General features: G+C 34.2%; 1 protein-coding gene across 6 annotated transcripts in view; it reads right to left on the bottom strand.

The window, feature by feature from the left end:
* MEF2C (myocyte enhancer factor 2C) overlaps nucleotides 1-13,611 on the bottom strand; it is a 146,634-nt gene that overhangs the window by 53,286 nt on the left and 79,737 nt on the right. The gene's annotated exons all lie outside the window — the stretch shown is intronic.

A 13,611-nucleotide genomic window follows, 5' to 3' on the forward strand; every position in this document is an offset into this window, starting at 1 on the left:
TCTAGGTAAAATGAAGCATTGGTTTATTGCAATTATTAAAATAACACTAGCAAGAATAAGATGGCTTTATATATTTCGGTGCTTATATCCTTAAGATTCACAAGCTAACTGCTCAGTTCTTCAACTTGCTTGAGTAGATAAGGGATGGTAACTATGTGACTACATTTTTGCTGGGGTTGAGAGGTTAGGTAGGGGGAAAAGAGAAGAAACATGATTTTATGGAGAAACTATAGTTTCTCTCTGGGCAACGCTGTGGGATCATGGAAAATTTTTGTATGCAGTATAAATATTCTTCCTTTAAAACATGAGTACATAAGCTCTTTCTTTTCTTTTGTTTTTTAAAATGAAATGGAGAAAGTCGTATTTTTTTATAGATTGGACAGGTGGGAAAGTAAAAGAAATGACTGTAAAAGTTCCCCCAAATTTTCAAGTTATGAGGAAGACATAGCAAAACGTGATCTCCTTAAGTGAAAATTTCCCAAAGCTCTAAGGAAAAGGGAAAAACTGCAAGAGAGCTTCAAGAACCGCAAGCCTTGGGTTTTTGCATCAAAATCCGCACTGTTAGTAAAAGCTTGGGCAAGGTCTGGCACAGACCTGACTCAGCAGAGAAATGCCACCCACAGTCACCGACTCGGCTTCCGCAGTGGCTGAGCTGCCCTGTTTTCTCTGGAGGGCTCCCAGCCTGGCCAACACACCCGTCTCTCAGATGGGAAACTGGATTATTTGAAAATTGAAATTAAGCAAAGTTGTATAACATTTAAAAGAAGTTTGCAATTATGATACTTGGCTTTTCACACAGGTTTAAAGTCAGTTTTCTGTTGAATAAATAATATTAACCACATATTAGCCACCTAATAGTTTTCAAATGCCTCAAACAGCCATCACCACCATTCTGAATATAATCCCTCTCTTTTTTAAATACCACAGTTAAAAGATGAGGGGAAACAGTACCATTAAAAGAGGAAGCAAAATATGGTTCAAAATCTCTTTCCACATTATTGGCTAATGGTCAGAGGAATCCAGTATATACTGAGATAAAGTATGTAGTTAAAGCATGTGGCTGGGAGAAATTAGAACCCCCTCCCGTCTGCCCACCTTATTGTGTTACTTTATTGCTGAAGCCAAAGGGCCAGATAGAAATCAATGAAAGTTTTGTTGATCTGACATAGGAACTTGTGTACAGTGAGATGGAACTTATATATCTGACTTCATTGGCTGGAAACGCAATCTCACATTAACTGCACGTGTAGAGGTATGTATCTGTGTGTGTGCCTGTGCGTGCATGCACATGTGCATGTGCACATGCACTGTATGAAGTTAAGAATTTTGAAAGGATCTTCAGAATTGTTTCTGAGTAGATGTATTTCTGCATAGCTATTTTTATCTTTTTTTTCCTCCAGAAGTAAATATTTCAATTTTGTAATTTAGACCCCAGAAAAGTAGGTTGTTTTATTGTAGTATGTCTGCAAACGGAATGATGGTTTCTAATGGAAAATGAATTTCTTTTCCTAATCATAATATAACAAAAATTTTGCTATCCTATAATTTACTACATTTTTCTCTAATATAAAAAAACCTCATATCCATAGGAGCTATTTCTTCTAATATTGATCAGCAGGTGTTTTGATCTCAGTAGCCAGACATCAGGTGCGGAGTTCAGAACTACAAATTTGTTGCACCTTCTATCAGTTAAATTAGGGCTCTGATGGTCATCTTTCCTCAAGTCACAGTTCACCTTTGCTAAATTTTCAGAGTGCAAAAGAGGTGTGGTTCAGCACAGGGTGTCAAACATCAGTGGTTCAGAAATGATATCCTTTCCCCAGTAGCAATGTACATCGTGGGCATGTGACTGAAATATTTAAAACACCTGTTCCCTTGGAACTAAGCCAAATGTGTAATACATTAGAATGTGCTCGGCTCACTTCCAGAAGCATGTATGGTTACTGCCATCAAAATAGTTTGAGAGCCAGGGCAAAGATATACACTGGAAGCAAAGGAGGATTGAGGTATTTTATTGTTAACAATATCATCACACTAAACACTGTTGGCTAGGTAGTGTTTTAATGAAATCGATTATTATTAGTAGTAGTATTTATTAACTGCGTCAGTAAAGAAATTGGCAGTGTAGAAACACTCTTGTTTTAGCTTTGCTAATTACTTTCATTGCCTTAAAATTTCAATCAACTTCCCCCTTCCCTTCCCTCCCTCTTCCTAATCCCTCTTTCAGAAATTGTCTGTGTTCTTCCCTAGATACATTAGTAGTAGTTCAAAGGGAACACCAGAGAATAAATTATATCCTAACTCTATCTGCCAGAGTTCACCAACAGAATTTGGGCAAGTGCCTCTGTCTCATGGGGCTCCATCTTTATTTTTTAAAATCCTGTTTGACCTCACTTAATAGATTCCCTTTGTGATTCCTTCCTCTATCTTTTCCTTAGTTTTAACATATGTATAGTGAAGATCATATCTCTGAAGAATTTCAGAACTTTATTACATAAGAAATAGTTATACATGTATTATATATAACAATGATAAAATGTGACATTTTGTTTAAATGTAATCGCAAAATATACTGAAAATTTCAATGTCCAAGGTGTGTGTGTGTATATATATATGTATGAAAGAGTAAAAAAATAAATTTTCCCAAAATTTACACATGCAAGAAGGAGTAGCAGGAAAAAAAATAATATGTTTATGAGCATCATGTACCCAACATGTATTAATGACTATATACATACATTATGTAAGTTAATTCTTACAAAAAGACCGCAAATGAGACTTATTATCTCTATTTTACTGCTTGGGAAGCTGAAATTTGGTGGCAGTTTAGAACCTTGCCCTGGAGCACTGATTTTAGGAAAGTGGTAGAAAGCAGATTTGTCTGACTCTAAAACTTGTGAAACTGTTACACCTAAACTTTAAAACTACTATATCACAGTCTTACAATGCAAAGGCTGGGCTTTTATATTATGATGTGAAAATGTACAGGTAGAGTTTTTATATCTGGCAGTATTGAATCCAGAATCTTGATCTGTTTATGTGATCACTGAAAGTGCATATACTTTATTAAAAACTAAATTTATAGATTTTGATTTTTCTTCTTCAATTTAATCTAGAGAAGCTTATATGGGTTAAATACACCTCCTGAGGTCTCTATAATTTGCTCCTTTAATATACTATATATGACAAGTAGTCCTCAGTCAGAGAAATGGATGTGCATATTATCAGTGCAAACTGAAATTATGTGCATATTTCAAAAATAACTTGTTTTATGTTATAATCATAGATGTTTATAAGATGACATACATGGCTTAAAATATATAAGTGTAATGAAAGGTTTTAGGCTTTTTAGCATACACACATATACATGTTACTTATAAAAATTAAAATCTTTTGGCATTTCCACCTTTTACAATTCAAATTGTTCCATCTATAGAGAGTTACATTTTCTAGTAGACTCTTCCTCAAGAATTAGTTGTCATTATGCTATTCTACTGCTTGAGACCATACAGTATCTTTCTTATATCTACCGTGCTGCATCTAATTCCACACCAAATCTTTAGAGCACTTGATTCACCTGTATCCTCTTTCCTATTTACCTTTCCATCTTTCTTACAGCTGCTTCCATACGTGAACATTCTATTCATATCAAGCTAATAATTTTCGTCACTTTGCCCATTTCTTCTTGTGGATCTTGGCTTAATTGGCCTTTTGAAAGGTTTGCTCATATCCTCTTGATCAATTCATATCCATCTTTCAGAACTTGACTAGTTTGAGCCTACAAGTGACTATCACGGCTACCTTTCCTGACTTTTAAATACTCTACTTCCTAGCAGTTAGTACCTGATTACAAGGTATCGTCACCAAATCGTCATCATCGTCATAAACTTTACTATGTGCTAGACTCTGTTCCAAGCATTTTGTTCTAAATATTAAATGTTCAATCATCTAATTCTCATAATAACTATGTACTAGGTACTATTATTAACTTCCATTCACAAATGAGGGAGATTAAGACACAGAGAGCCTAAGTAACTTGCCTGGGGATATACAGCTAGTATGCAGTGGTGATGGGATAAGAACTCAGGCGGTCTAACACCAGAACGGATGCTCCCAAACAGCATGCTACGCTGCCCAACCACAAATAGCTCATAGTGCTGTTATGTTGTTTTCTCACATGTGTTGTTTCTACCTTAACTAGACTGTTAAATTTTAGACCATGCCTTCCAAACTAGTATCTCTCCTAACATCACTATAAAGTTCTGTACATTCTAGGAATCTAATAATTATTGCTCAAATAAATATATCTATAGATGAAAGTGAAAATTAATTTTCTAAAATATATATATTGGAAGGCCACTTAAATTTGAAGGTAAAAATAAAGTTAAAATCTATCATGCTTTAATTAATTCATAAAATAAATATAATGTCATTATCGCTAATGAAATGGCCATATTAACTTCTTTGTTATCATATTTAATAGTTCTTAACTGTCGTTATAAGCATTTGAAACCTAAAATAAACATACCTTCTTTAGTTTAAACCAAACTGCTTGCATTACTTTGGCTTCAATTACAGATAAAAAATACTGTAGACACTTAAAATCCCCAATGATTAGGAGGTAGTCAAATCAATATCAGCTACATAGTACATAAAGGATGGATGCAAATTTTATAGCAAAGAAATAAATTATTAATTTATATCTGTTTACTGTAACAAAAATTCGTTGTCAGCCTTTTCTGAAGTTTAATAATGCTTGAGCCAAGATCAATAAATTATATATGAAAATATCACTGTTTAAGGTAAAAATGCTACTAAAACAATTATATTATTTAATATTTATGAATATTATATAATATATTATGTGTAGTAATTCATGCACTATTCTCTCCATATGATGGTCTGCTATAGTTATTACAGCTCATATCACTAAATATCCAGCAATATTAAAACATTTTTAGCAATTAAAAAATAGCAAACATTTTCTATATTACAAAACTTTTGCTAGTCAAAAATGAATATAATATCAAAGATAATTATTTCCCAAATTGAATTTATCCTGCATATGGATAAATATGCAAATGACTCAACAATGAAAATTCTGTTCAAAAAGTGTACATATAAAAGGCTTTGTTCCTGGAATGTAGCTCTAAGTGGCTCACTATCTAGGTTGAAAATGGCCATGCAGGGTTGTACGTCCTATTTTTCCATGCCTGCAGTAAAGATACAATATGAGAATTCAGCTTGGTAATTACTAATACACCACACAGACACAATTACACCCTGTATGCTGCATGAAGGAATCACTTGTGGTCTGCATCCATTACAAAGAGCAGTAGGGGGCCACTATACAAGACGACAAAATGCTTTATAAGACGGAAGGAGACCAGAGAGTGGATGTACACAGATACAAGGACCTTGATTCTTTTAGCAATGATTTAAGTCTCTTTCCATCAATTATCGTCCTTTGTCTCAAGAGTCTTATCACCAGCAGCATTACAGGAACTGAACATAACAATGCTCAGACCCGCATAACCCCATGAACTGTGCTGACATTTCCACACCCTGTTGCTATGTTTGACCTGGTTATTCAGATTACTCAAGCAAGAGAAAATGAAAAAGAAAAAAAAAAAGCGTTACCATTGCAAAACTGGTATATGTATTTTTTTATGGCTTACTCAGAATTCCATTTTTCTAAACTGAAAATCATCCTATTCTTGAAATGTTACTTTGCAAAGTAGTTCCGACTCCATTTAAAAAATTAAAAGTGAAAATCTGCTTTGGTAAACATTATAATTGTAAGAAAGAGACTAAATATTGGTGTATCAAGGGAATATATGCTTAACAAGAGAATTTTATATCTAAGGGAGGTAAACTAAAGTAAGTCAGCTGCTCTCTTTAGCTGCAATGAGTTGCAGGAATAATTTTCTCTTAGTGAAACTCTAAGGCTTTGAGTTTAATTGCAAGTAGTAAGTGGTTTTTATTATAACAGTTTCCTCTTAATTATTACACGATGTACATTATTTTACAATACTTCATTTAAGATGCTCTTTTAAAATACATCTTACAATTATGAATTTTTAAGACCTTAGGAAAGTTAGTTAGTTATGGCAGTTTGTCAGCTTCTGTGAAACAAAGCCTTGTCTTTCAGAAAATGTTTACAACCTATGAGAAAAAAAAATGTATCCCGGGGCAAAAATGTTTATTGGCACCTAGAAGTCTGAAGAGAGAGTCAGGCCTGTGGTTTTTTGAGGGCACTTTATCATCGCCAGCATTCTCAAAGGTTTCTCTGAATGAATAGAACTGGATTACTCAGCCTTCTATTCCACGCCTATTCCTCTCCATTTTCCTTGGCACGACTGAGAGCCAGGCTATTTTTAGTTAGGCAGTTTTCTATTTTTAGACAACTACCAGTTAGAAGACATTTGTTAGGAAAAAATTTAAGTGTGCGCGCGTGCGCGTACACACACTCACACACACACACTCACACACACACTCACACACACACACACACACACACACACACACACACACACACACACACACACGGAAGAGGGAAAGAAGCTTCCCTTCACATATTGTGAAGCAGCCTTCAACCTGTAACTCCAGGCATTTCAGCTGCTTTCAATCTTGGAAAACTAAAGAAAAATTCAGAGTTCAGGGTTTTAAAAATAAACCTACCCTCTGGCAAACAGACCAAAATGCAACAAGCTGTTACTATGTGAAACAGTAACTACAAAAACAAAGAACATTCTCCAATGATTAAACTGGGAGAAAAGTTGTAGAGCGACTGGGTTATAAGAATGTTACACAGGCATGTAACAATTTTCCAGCCTCTGAGCCAGATGTATCATGTTTTAGAATTTAGAGTAAGGGGGGAAAACCTCATCTGTAAAGTTAAAAGGAGGATGTGGGATGTAACTTTAAGGTTTCCATTCTTAGCAAGAGAGAACGTTTTCTCAAACTTAAAGGCAATTATATTCACTGCATTTTTCTAACATTCATATTCTATACAATTTCTCTAAAAATTATAACCATATGTTTACAGAATATATTAAAAAATTCAATGCCAATGGGAAATCAAAATAAAGGCTGCAGCATATACATATATACTACAAATAACTATATATACATTTCTATGTCTATATATCGTTACCTTTATTAGTCTCTTTTACTTTAAATGGGAACAAATGACTTGCAGATTGGCTTAGCATATCAATTTATTCTACTTATCATTCAAAGTCATGCTTTCATCTATAATCCACCATAAGATGTTTTCACTTGCTCACAGCTGTAATTACTTTCTTTCACCTCAGTTATCTCACTGTACTCTATGTTTTATTGTGGTTCAGACTGTTGGGTAGGATAGTCACAGATGTACCACCAGTTACTAGCACAATTTTTGGCACATGGTCCTCATGTTCATTAATATCTGATGAATGAAAGAACAAACCCAGTGTATGTTTTGTCCACACTGGACTACTGGCTTGGAGGGCAGTGGATGTGTCATAATCATTGTTGCACATCCCACAGACTTGGCACAAAACCGTGCACATAGAGAATATTTCCATAAATGCTTATGCAAAAGAAAATAAATTCATCGGCTTTTGTTAGATCTTCTTAATTTATATAAAATGCTATGGTTATTCATATAAGATGCTATATTTACTAAGTGATATATTTATTAATATAAAATGTCATATAATGATTCTCAAAATAAGATTGTAAAATAGGGAATTCTTAAAAAGAGAAATTTCTCTTTCTTTTGGTTAAACAGCTTTTATTGCCTGAACTTTTCCTTTGATGTTGAAAATGAAAGCACCTTGTACAACTGAATGGTTTACAATGGGCTCTGACATCTTTTATAGTCTGTAATCGCCACGACAGCCCTGTGAGGAAGACAGGGTCAGGGTTGACAATACTAATGGAGGAGGAACCTGAAGCCCAAAAAGGTTAAATAACTTGCCCCAGGTGAGAGAACTAGCTTGTGATGTTGCCATAATTAGAACTTAATTTCTCTCCAAATTTGTGGGGCTTTTAAAGTTCTATTTCCTTGACATAAAATATGCAAGGTGAACTCTCAAAATAATGCTTCAACAATATTCTTTAGGAAAATCACTCTGCAGTTTTCGTTATGCACGCATGAAATTAACTCACAACCCCCATCATGAAGCCTCGATGAAGATAAAATTCCTCATATGCCTAATTAGGATAAGTCACAAAAAACTGTGCATACACGATCATTTCTTTCCTGTTGGGAAAGTTCAGAATTGGCCGAGCTTGTTTCTGCTTCCCGACTCTTCTTGTCCCTCCCTTCCTTAGTTTTCTCTTCTTCCTCAGGAAAATTCCAGCTTCATTGTTCCCTCCATCTTCTCATCTTACTCCACAAAATCACATTTAGTTTAACAAATATTCTGTCCCTGCGAGAAAACACTGACTGAGTGACTCAGTTTTCCTGACTAGGTTTCTCCCGCCTGGCACAGGCCCTGACACACAGTGACAGGCAATAAACGCCTGCCGTAGGAATGAAACATGAAATGGCTGTGTGCACCCTCTCCAGGTGATGAGCCCCTTACTAGGGTGTATCTATCAACCATCATGCTAGTTACCACAGCGAACAAGAGCACTAGATTCACCAGTTTCACTCTTTATGTCAAATGCTGCTCCAGAGAAGGTTTCTGAGGTCAAGAATGTCTCTATACCTGTTCTGACCAATATGGGAGCCACAGGTTACATGTGGTTATCCAGCCCTTGAAATGTGGCTAGTGAGACCAAAGAACTAAATTTTTAATTTTATTTCATTTCAATTAATTTAAATTGAGGTAGCCACATGTAGCTAGTGGCTACTTTCCTGATTAGTAAAGGTCTGTGTCATTTCATCTGAAATCTGGTTATATATCCAAAGAGAATTCACATGACAGAAATGACTGGGTTTGAAGTTGTCGGGCCACAGGCATTAAATATATCACTTATTTACAATGTGCCCAGTAACCTTGAAAGGAGTTTTGTTTCTGGAACTAAAAAGGAACAGAGAATGGAGCTGGTTTTAGATTAGTAGCTGATTCTCAGGGTAACTCTGACCTTAGTTTTTCTCTGTGAAATGCTTCTCTCGAGGTCATAGTGATGGCATTTGTTTATGACCAAGGAATAATTCACATACTATTTTGAAAAAAATAAAGTATTTAATTCAGAGATTCCAGAATAAGATTACTATTATTAATTAGTGTATCAGGTTTTTTTGGTAATATTGTTTTCTCATATATGAGATAAAAGCCCAAATATCCATTGTACAGTTTACTGTTTACAGTGTTTTTTATCCTAAAACAGTAGCTCTAAATAGTTACTGAGTTTATTTACTAAAACATAAAGATAAGAGATTTAATTGATATGAAGAGGCTTTCAGAATCTAATTAACCTCCCAGCTAGTCATTAACTCTATGACCTTTAGAAATAATTGACAGGGATTTTTTTTCCCTTATTCAGAACTTCCATCAGGTGGCTAAATTTCAAGGTAACATAGAATACACTAAATGCCGTTGAGACATGACTAGATAATATGCCAACTAGCTATTAGCAAAATGACATATATTTCCAATAATATAATTTATCCATCCAATCTGTTGTATACATATGCAGCATTTGCCTAATTACAGTCCTTTAAATGATGGAGTCTGAAGTCTTTTCCCAGAATGTCTGATGAAATACTTTGACCATGAGGATCATGAGGAAAACAAAGCTGCCAGTACTCTCTGAACCCCTGGCACACACCTTTAACCAATCACATCACACTTGCCTGCCAAGTGTGGTCTTAGAATCTTCCACTACCAGGACCTTCACAAGGAAAGAGACAAGGCCAGGAGATGCACTGCTCACGACAGAACGACTCATCTCACTAAGTAATGACAGGCTTTTTATAGTGTACCTCCAAAAGCCTAACACACTTGCTTTCAAGAATTAGTTTCACCAAATATCAGTTTAAAAAAATCTAGTTTATGGTATGATTCTAACCTTCCGTAAAGCTACAAAAAAGAAATGTTCAAAACATATACTTTTAAACTCTATACTGGAGAAAACAGATGTTTGGAAGGGAAATCTAGATCTTTGCTATTCAAGGTTGGTTCACAGGCTAGTAGCATCAGCATCACCTGGGAGCTTGTCAGAAATACATACTCTTGGGCCCTGCCCCAGACCCACTGAATCAGAATTAGCCTTTCAGCCAGACCTTCTGGTGATTTAGATTGGGCCAGAGTTGTTTCCTTTGAGACCCACTGATCCCTCTTGTCAGATCCTGGCCAAATTATCAACAAATTGTTTCTCCCTTCCCCAGGAATCAATGTATGTTGGTTCTGAAAGTCTTTTACTTTTCACCAATACTATACGCAATATTTCTATGTTGTCTCTTATGTCTGTTTTTTTCTTACACAGCAACAATCTTTATTCGTCTTTGGTGCACTTGAAATAGTCTCACTTTTATTATCATTAGAACATATCTGATTTTGATGAAGAAAACTGGTAAATTTTAATAATGATCATCAGTGAGTTGTTACATATATATGTATATATACATATACTTATGTATGCCTTTAAGTACATGTATACCTACTATCTATATGTGTGTGTGTATGTTACATAAAATATTTATTGAATGTCTACAATATTCCATACATTGTGCTGGCAGTTGGAGTTACAGAGATAAGTACAACATCATCACGTATTTTAGGGAAAGGAAATAGATTTATAATAATTTTCAAAAAAATGCAGTGAGGTAACTGAAATAATAAACATTCTTTGATTAAAAGTCTCATCGTCTTTCATTCTGACTCTAGGCAGTACTCTCTAATTATTCTTAAAACTTCGATTTTGAATATTTCACAGCAATATATTTTAGTAACCAACCCTGAGGAGATAAGGATGTTTGACTCTTGGATACCTTATTTGGTACCTTTTAAAGCCAAACAATGTTACTTTTACTTAGGTGCCATCAACTGCTAAACTGCAACTTTTGGTTCAAATATGCTGTCCAAGTTCTACGTGGCATAAAATTTGCAAATATCGTTAAAAATTGATGATTATGATGCAGGTTAAATAGTTTTACCCTTTCACTTTCAGATATTGGGGAAAAAACACGAGGACTTTGGTTGGTCCCAGTTCAAGAAGGTTCATGTAAAATAACGGTGATTTTAAATGGTGATGATTAATAATTAGAAAGAAGTTACATTACTGACAAACAGACTGTATTTTAAAACCTATTGTTTTTTTCTGCTCCTACTATTATTAAATAATTTTCTGTTGACTCTGTGTTAGTACTAATGCCTATAAGCCATTAGGGTTGTGCAATAACAGAGATGAGAGAAAATTTCAGTTTTATTGCCTTGTGCATATAACTTAAGTAATCTAATGTGCACTTTATTTGTTCAACAATGATTCTCTTAATAAATGAGATGTGAAGCAGCTTTTCATGTTTACAAAACATATGCAAATTAAGCAAGAGCATTATTTTAAAAAAAGGAATGGATCTTCATATTTGATATATAAAAAATCAATATATAAAAACATACTGTGGTAGTTATGAGAAATATGAATACATTTTAAGGTCTATTTCTTCTTTTAGATTTTGGGGAACAAATATGAATATGATTTATAGTTACTAGTAAAAGCCCTTTAAAGGTATATAAACAAAAATGAATGTTACAATTTAGGAGATATATGCAAAATCTTTTTTTACAAAATCATTTTTTCACCTTTTTCTCGGAAGTCTCAATATCGATAGTTTAAATCTTTATGAAATATACTAATTCATTTCTTCATTTTTTAATACTTCCTACTCAAAAGCAATTATATACTTTCTTCAACAGAGAACAGGGCAAAGTTACTCAGCTACTCACAATAAGAACTATTTTCATTATATTTTATAGTAATCTACGAAGGATTTTAAATGTTCCTTAAGAATATTATTTCTCCAAGTTCCTTTGTAAAGAAAAAACCTGGTTTTTGAAAAAAAAAATTACTAATTATAATGTTAAATATTGGCCCACATTGCTTCAAATAAATTTAAAACAGTAACGAAAATACCTACCATCTTTCCATTCTCAAGCTTCATATTTAAAAAAACAGGCACACGTAACCTAGCTCACGTGGTTAGTGCTCCCTGTCAGCCTGAATGACTTGCAAAGGTTTTCTGACCAGGCAATAAGTTTACTGATTGACTCCATGGTTATTGGTTTTAGAGGTAAAATGTGCTTTTAATTTTATGGGGAGCATTTAGTTCTAAACTGGTGTCTCTCAAAGCGAACATTTATGCTCTGAATTCTAAAATCTTAGGGCTACATAGTTCTTCACCTTTGAAATGCACTCCTCAAATTTTATATTGAAGAATTAATTTTGGCATTATTTTAAAAATACAATTTGTTTAAATGCCTCCCTTTTCACATTTCAACCTAGACCAATGTGGTCCCATAGCACAGATCTAGATTATTTTATTTTTTTGAATTCTTTTGATAAAATTTATCAAATTTTAATGAACTGTTTCATTGGAGCTATACAGACATTTTTCATACTTTAAATGAGCAATATTTTTCTATATGACAAAGACTTGGATTTTTCCTGTTATAATTGTCTACCCCTGTTTATTTATTCTACAAATATATTCTGAGGGCCTAACACTCTCTAGACTTCACATTTAGCCCTGGAGATACGATGGTAAACAAAATACACACAGATACATACTCCTTTCCTTCTAAGAGTTTAAAATCCAGTAAGAAACAGGCAATTGGATAACAGCTGTAATAGTGCTTTGATGGGGAAAACTGCACAGACGATGAATGTAGTATAGGAAAAGATCTAACACAAATTACGGGGCATTTCAAGGATGGCTATCTAAAAGTATTAATTGGGACCTGATTTGAATGAACGATAAAGAAAAGCCAAGAAAGGCCTAGTAAGGAATGTTGAGGACAAAACAAATAGTGTTTGGAGAAGTCGAGGAATATAAACATGTTTGGGTGGCTTGTGGATAGGATGGGAGTGGTGGGAAGGGGTTGATAGAGGGAATAGCAAAAGATGAGGCTGGAGAGGAAGAGAAATACAGGGACAAGATCATGCATGGACTTGTGAACAATCTTAAGGACCAAGAGTCCTTGGGGGGCCTTGTTCATGTTTATCTCCAGGCATTCCACAGCACATAGCACATGTAGGAATTCAGCCGATCTTTGTTCAGTGAATGTGTGAAACAATGAAAATTCAAAAAACGATCAAATAAGTGAAAGTGCTTTTTCTTTCTAAGAAAAGTATCTGTGTGTAATATTCATCCACAGGGCATAAATAAGAATAATTTTATATATTTATATTTTTACAAGTATAAATTTTAAACCTATTTAATTGGAGTAGATATAATGAAAGCTCAAGTTAAATAGATACAAATTCATATTTTACATCTAATCTCAAATTTCATAATATAGAATTTATAAAGAAGCCTCATTCCAGTATTTGCAGTATTTGCTTTTCAGCAAAAATTACACTAATGAATTTTTACCAAACTATGTCAAGGTAGTTAGCTTACTGATAACCTTCAGTAGCATGGTGAAACAATAAAGTTTAAAACCTATTTTAAGG

The sequence above is a fragment of the Pteropus vampyrus genome, unplaced genomic scaffold, assembly GCF_000151845.1.
Source record: "Pteropus vampyrus isolate Shadow unplaced genomic scaffold, Pvam_2.0 Scaffold11, whole genome shotgun sequence".
NCBI lineage: Eukaryota > Metazoa > Chordata > Mammalia > Chiroptera > Pteropodidae > Pteropus > Pteropus vampyrus.